We start from the raw sequence: 7,663 nt of genomic DNA on the forward strand, positions 1-7,663 counted from the left end.
TTATTTCATTCATATATCTATCAGTATAATATTTCGATTGTTTTATATTTATGTGTCTTACAGATTCCAGGAAGCATGTGCTAGATGAGGCTGTGGTAAACTTGATTGTAAAGGATTCCCAACCCTTTTCAGTAGTGGAGGATGAGGGGTTCAGGGAGCTCATTCATTTGCTGGATCCAACCTATGTTCTTCTTACCAGAAAGGTTTATACCAGCTAATGTGGTAAATGGAAATCATTTCAGTTATTTAAATGAATTATTTTGCTTTTCATTTCAGGCATTAAAAAAGATGGGGGAAGAGAAATACTACAAAACAAAACAAAAAGCCAAAGAAGACATCCAAAAGGTGTCTGCCGTCAGCCTGACCGCAGATATGTGGACCTCCATGAATATGGAGGGTTACCTGGCCATAACATGCCACTTTATTGATCCCAATGACAAACTGGGCATTGTATTAATTGGAGCGTAGCATTTCCCTTCCACTCACACATCTGAGAATCTGGCCAGGGTGGTGCATAATCACATGGCAGAGTGTGGAATTACTGATAAGGTGAACTGTCTGGTGACTGATGCTGCAGCTAACATGATTGCATGTGCTAAGGTATTAAAGATCAGGCACTCCATTTGCATTGCTCATGGACTGAATTTATTAATCGGAAAATCATTTGACCAGATCCCTGCCCTCTGTGACATCCGCGCAAAGGCTAAAAGAATTGTGGCATATTTTCACTCAAGCACCACAGGTAAAGAAAAGCTAGAAGGGATTCAAATACAGATGGGAAGACAGTCGCAAAAGCTCATAATCAATGTGGATACACGCTGGAACAGCACTTACCTCATGTTGGAACATCTGTTTCAACAAAAAGAACCTGTGGCTGTAGCCCTCACAACACTCAAAACTGATATAATCCCTCTGACTTCTCAGGATTATGAGATAATTGAGGAATCATTACCGGTATTGTTCCCATTTTTCCAAGCAACTTCAGAACTCTCTGAAGAGAAAAGGGTGTCAATATCCAAGGTTATACCTTTAATGAACATGCTACACCATGCAGTGCTTACAAAGATGGCAAATATAAAAAATGATGTTGCAAGACTTATGTCTGAAAACCTATTGAGGCGTGTCAAAGAACAAATTGCAAATATTGAATCATTAAGTGTCATGACAATGGCCACATTGCTGGACCCTAGGTTCAAAACTCTTGGCTTTGTCAGTCAAAGCAAGGCACAAGACGCAGTACGGCGGCTGAAAACAGGATGTTCTGCACTAATTGCAAGCAATGAAGGTAACCAGCTGCAGGATTCAGCAGATGCAGGAGAAGGCACCACCAAATCTTGTGAGATTTTTTTTTTTTTTCTTGTGACATTTGTACTACTGTATTTCAGTTGTTGGTGTGTATTATCTGTAATGATTTTTTTGTTATTTATAGGTGAACTGTGGTCTCTGTTAGATTCTACAGTGGACCAGAACAGTGAAAAAAGTCCTGTTCCTAAATAAAAACAATTAAACCTAAAATCTGAACAGTTCTTTATTATTTTTGTTTGATCAGGAGATACATCAGATTCACACATCAAAAACAGACTAAAAACCAATGCAAGAGGCAAACTTTATTTGTACTGTTAAAAACCAGAACTACAACTCCCAAGAAAAGATTATTTTAAACAAGTTCTGTTTTTCAGGAAGCAAGTTTTTCACTGAAAGTATTCAGTCTGCCTCAACAATCACTCAATTCCCAAAACATTAAAGTACAACATACCTTCATTGTCAAATAACTCCATGACATAAAAGAAAACCCAACACAACCACTGATGGTCAAGGATTAGATTGGCTACAAATCATTTTAATAATTAAAACATGACAATTAAATATGATTTAATTGATTCTCCTGTTACTAAATATGAGTTTGATGAAAACTTTGTGACAATATTGCATTTAGTAATTTTTGGAAGTATGATCCAACTGAGTGACAAGGCTGTTACAGTTTCACCAGCAGATGTCACTAGTGAGTGATGAATGAAGCAGCGAGTAACGAACCTTTTTGCAAAGCAAAGGGCTGGAAAGGTTCATTGCTTCATGAGGCTTCATTTGCCCATCACTACCACCTGCTTTCCTGCCACTGCAAGGCGGAGATCAGCTCCTCCTCACCACATCACAGAAATCCTCCCACTGTCACATTTTCTTTTAGTCTCAGAAAAATCGCAATCAGGCTATAAAAAAATAGATCAGCTCTCTTTTCTTCTTTTGAATCAGAAAAACAACAACTCGCGTTAGGTGGCATGTAACGAAGCCCAGCACGTAGCTCCTGGAGGAGGGGGGCTACACCCCCCCGCCACCAGGAGGTGGTACCCTGCAATAGAGCCAAGTGGGCTGGTGGAAACGCGGTCACTCCGAAACAGAGCCATGCCGAGCTTTCCTATCCTCCCTCTTTTCCTTGATAATAAAAGACAAGCTCAAACTGGAAGTTATCAGAACGCGCGGTGTTCAGCTCGCTGGAGCGGTCCGCTGCGTCTTCTCCTTTCATGAAAGCTTGGTAAAAACTCACATACGTTGTCTGTGGTTCATTTTACATAGGTTGTTGAAAAATACCTATCACAATTGACCTGTTATGACTCAAATTTTGGGTGTCCGCCCCTTTCTGCTGCATGCTGCATCGTTGTGGAAAACCTAGAGCAGCAGAGATATCGGCGGCTTATAGTTCGGAAAATACGGAAAATTTTTATGAAAATGTATTTCATAAATAGTGTTATTTTCTGGATTTTTTCTGTGAAGAACCCAGAGAGGGTTATTTGGTTATTATTTATTTCATTAATAGTGTTATTATTTATTTCCTGAGTTTTGTTCTGTGAAGAACCCAGAGAGAGTTATTTGATTGTACTTTCTGGAAAACAATACATTTTTACATTTAGGCACTCCTGCAATCGTCACACTTTTTCTGTTACAAGCTGACTCCAACCCCCCACCAGAGAAGGGAAAAGTTATGTGGCCCTCACAGGAAAAAGTTTGGGGACCCCTGCTCTAGATCTTGGTGAGACATAAGTCAGGTGGAACAGTGTAACTAAAACTGAGAAGGGAAGAGAATGCCACCATCTAAACACACTTGTTTTACTTTTTTTGTTTTTCAAATTGCACTGAATAGCTGAAAGGTACAACTTTTACATGTATTAATTCATCCACGCTCTTGCTCTGTAGCACATGTGGTTTTCCACATTAGTTACTACATTAGTAAAAAAAGGCTTACTATGTTTTTCAGTGTTGGGAAGTAACGAAGTACAAGTACTTCGTTACTGTACTTAAGTACAATTTTCGTCTATCTGTACTTTACTTAAGTAGATTTAATAATGGGTACTTTCTACTTTTACTCCACTACATTTTACAGTAAGTATCTGTAGTTTCTACTTTACTACATTTCTACAAAACAGTCACGTTACTCGTTACATCCAAGTCGCATTGATCTTTTTGTCCGTTAAAATGTGAAGTTCAGGGTCTTAAGGTGGCGCCGTAAAATCCAAGCAATAACGTGACTTAGTGTCTGTTGTCACCCATCGCCTCCACCTTTACTCGCACGCGGAGCTCCAGACATGCGCAGTGGTTTCCTCTGATCGTCAGTAATATAATAGCGCTGCATAAGTCATAAGATATGGCGACATGTAAAATAAGCAGCGCTTCGCTTTCACAGACGGTGAGGACTTCATCCAACTTTTAGGTCACTTGGAAGGAAAGCTTAAAGAAAGGTAAGATATGTGGACGTGATGCTAGCAAAGCTAGCTGTACTGACACATGTTGCATCTGCGATGAAAAAAAAGTTGTCACTCATGCGCTGAATTATTGTGTGGAGGTGTTGACTGAGGTGTCGCATTTATAGGACAACACTGTGACCAAAGTGCAATATAGTGATATGACATTCAGGAACGATCCGATTCTTCTGGACGGATATTTACTGATTAAATTTATTTCAGCTCCAATTATTTAATATCTATGTGTTTTATGTGAATGTGGATCTTTCAGATCAATTTGAGAAGCAATTTTGAAGGTAAAACTTATTTTTTTTGTGTCACTTAGCGCAGGGTGCTGGTCTTGACTTGGTCTTGGGTAGGTGGTCTTGAGGACAACTCTGCTCCGTGGCTCCTTGGTTGCATGTCTTCCCCCACCCACCTTCTTTCCATCCCCTTTCTGTTGGATTTCTTTCAAAATAAATGCCACTAGTGGCAAAAAAAAGTGAAGTTCAGGCTATGTTAGGACAAGAGACAAGATGTTTCCATCCCTGAAATTATGATGCATAGAATCACTTATCTAAGTCTAAACTATTCTACAGAGTAAACACAATAAAAACATGCTTCATCTGTGGCACTGTTCATTAAAATGGCACATTTCTAATGTATTAAAATAAATACGATCGGTTCACTTAATGATATTGTATTAGGGATTAGATAATGCATTCAGCAAGTACTTTTACTTTTAATACTTAAGTATTTTTAAAAGCCAGTACTTTTTTAATTTTACTTAAGTACAAATGTTAATGTGGTAGTTTTACTTTTACTTGAGTACATTTTTGTCTGTGTATTTGTACTTTTACTTAAGTAAACTTTTTGAGTACTTTCTCCACCATTGATGTTTTTTCTGCCTCACAATAATTCTTTCACAAAATACACAAATTAGAACTACATTGATAAGTCTTTACATGTTTAAAAAAACAAAAACAAAACAAAACTAGAAAGTGTGCATTTCCTGTGAAAATGCAAGTGTGAATGCTGAATGCTTTGGTTGAAAATGCCAAAACCTTTGAAGTCAACTGCTGAAGACTTGCAGAGATGCAAGAAATAAGCAGATGCACCAGAACAAACTATAATCCTGCAAAATGCCTAAATGGTATTATTATAACAGAAAAACAGTTGAAGAGGAGTAAGAGCTTTTGAACAATGCAAAAATTTCACCCAAACAGTATTAGAAGTAATATATTCTATGCAATGTAAAATAAAATAAAATAAAATAAAAACTCATGTAAAATTTAAAATTTGAAAAGGACCAAAATTTTTCCTATTCCTTCTGATGAAAACGGTCGGTGAATGACATTTGTACCTTTTATGGTTCCTAAGATATCGACATTTGTTTGGAGGCATCGTTGTGCATGTTGACTACAAAAAACATGGTACATGCAGCACGAAAAAAGAAATGTCAAAAGCTCAAATTATTCCCAAGTGGTGAACAGCACAAAAGCTGTTTAACTGCCCAATTTCAAAATGCCCACTCCCTTGTGTCCTCCACGACAGCTCTGAAACTGGATGATTCTTTGCAATTAATAGGCAGGACCTGAAACAGCCACTGTGAAACACAACGGACATTTTATATTGTAATTCTCAATTCTGCCACAGGATGTGGCTGTTGACCCCCATTTCTTTGGAGGTGAAAAATTCATAAAAAGCTGAATATTATCAAAATTATGAAGGTTATGAATACCAAAAAATATAGCCGGCATTAGGACAGCAAGCTGAATAGCATAAAAGTTGAATGTTGAAAATGGCATGAAGTATGCAGGAGAAGAAGCGCGGAGAAAAAATGAGCAACCAGAATAAAAATTAAAGCCACGTCATATGGCCCTCGCAGTTCAGTGCCGCTCCGGCCTCCTGGCGACCGCGGGAGCTCTGGCGACGCTGCCCGCCAGCCACCGCAGACGCTCTCGCGCAGTTCCCATACCAGTCCACTAGGTGATATGCACAGATGTGTTCGGCAGCACTCCCTGACGATGCACTAAAGATCTGGTGCAGATCGGTCAATGCAGTGAGGAGATATATTAATGAATTAACCAAGGGGGCACAGTGGAGTCAAATTACAATGTAATATTATTGGGCTCTTCAGAGATTCACAAGAGTTATTCATAAGAAGTTTGTTGCAAATCGAATGATGCTTGTGTGATTTAGAGACGATCGTATGTGTACAACGAGGGATTGAAATTCGCCATTGGGCCATGCCCACAAGGTTCAGCCAACAGCTATAGCATTGACAGACTTCATCATGACACAAGTTTAAACCCATATGAATCAAAGAGTAAAAGTAAGATATCCAGCAGAAAAAAACAGGTGACTTCCTGTTGGGAGGGGGCGGGGCTTAGATGTCACTAATTGATCATGTGAATGTGATGAGGGCCGGTCTATAATGAGACATAGAAAGTCTGATGAAGCTGTGACTTTGTATGTGGAAGTTATTGGACCTTGATGTTTCATGGCGAATAGTCAAAGTTTGACACTAAGCCACGCCCACATGCTTTGATGTATGACAAATCTTTTGATAAGTTTTGTCTTTCAATGGCTCGAGAGTGTGCTGAGTGATTCTGAAGTCTGTATCTCAAAAGATGTAGGACGAGTTCGACCAGATACGATGTACAAAATGACATGATGGCGGCTTTGATCCTGTTGGGTTTGGACCATGGTTCCAGAGACGTTTTTGTAGGTCCTGACAAGAAACACGTGTACCAAGTTTCATAATTCTGGGTTGAAGCATGGCTTGGGGCTGATCATTTAAATCAGTGGTCCACAACCCCCCGTTGGTACCGGGCCGTGCAAGAAATAATTAAATATTTCCGTTTAATTTGAGTCTGGAGGATCTTTTATTTTGAAAATCCTTTAACCGGATTCTCTCGGTTACTTGCGCGCCAACACTGAGCCCACAAGCAGCAAAATGAGTAAGAAACATTTCAGGTGTCTTTGGAAAGTTTTTTTGCAAAGGGGAAAAGGCCCAGAGAAGAGACAGGAGGATTGATTTATCCCGGACTGGTAGGTGAGTCCCACATTACAAGCCCGCTCTGCGTAACATGCGGCGACCGGCTGCTAATGAGGCAATGAAGCTCCCAACTGCTTCACCTCGTAGAGACCAAGCATGTTGTGGATATAAGCAACACTTTGGGTGTCATTGTCTCTCATCACTCCCAGATGGGACCGTCTCGTTGCAGAGAAACAAGCTTAGGGCTCCCGTTAGTCATTATCGTGAGTTAAAATTTTTACGAAAGTAAAATGTTCGTTTTTGTGACGCATCTGTATCTTATTTTGAAGGGATATGTAAATGTTACCATAGCAACCAGAGTCAGAGCGTTTGGGCAGTGGTCGAGACGAGATGAGTAGAGCTTGTGAGTCTTAAGTCTGGTTTAGACGGCAAGATTTAAGAATTGTTGGTCGATTCTCCAAACATCTGCGACCACAGAGCTGATAAAAGTACAACAGGTTCGATCGGTTCATGTTCAGCCACACCACAGGAGCAACACACCACACGAACCGATTCCAGTCAAGAACATCCCGATTCCAGAGGATAATCCAGTAAAATCTCCAACATAGCATACGGGAATTTAGAATAACCAAACACGGATGACAATGTAGAAGCAATAGTGATAGTTTGTGGAGACATTTTAAGAGACAAAAGATGTAACAAAAAAGAAAAGGCATGGATAAAAGACAGGGGGAGCAGCCGCTCTATTTGCTGCACTATGATTTGGAGGTGACTGTTTATTTTGTTTATTTTTAACTGAATAAACATAATAAATATATATAATAATGACCTTTACATGTAATAATAAACATTTCCATCATCTCCGATATCCACCAGATTCTCAGTTGCGATATGTCAGCTGTTTGGGATTCCCCTCTGTTCTTACATCACCACGCTTTCTGATTGGCTA

The 7,663-nt window shown here is 39.5% G+C and overlaps 1 pseudogene; it reads left to right on the forward strand.

Moving 5' to 3' along the window:
* The first annotated feature begins 19 nt into the window (after positions 1-19).
* On the forward strand, positions 20-5,702 carry LOC148155300 (E3 SUMO-protein ligase ZBED1-like; annotated as a pseudogene).
* The last annotated feature ends 1,961 nt before the right edge of the window (positions 5,703-7,663 follow it).

This window comes from Poecilia mexicana, unplaced genomic scaffold (assembly GCF_051168715.1).
Source record: "Poecilia mexicana isolate PSO_F unplaced genomic scaffold, ASM5116871v1 scaffold_15, whole genome shotgun sequence".
NCBI classification, from domain to species: domain Eukaryota; kingdom Metazoa; phylum Chordata; class Actinopteri; order Cyprinodontiformes; family Poeciliidae; genus Poecilia; species Poecilia mexicana.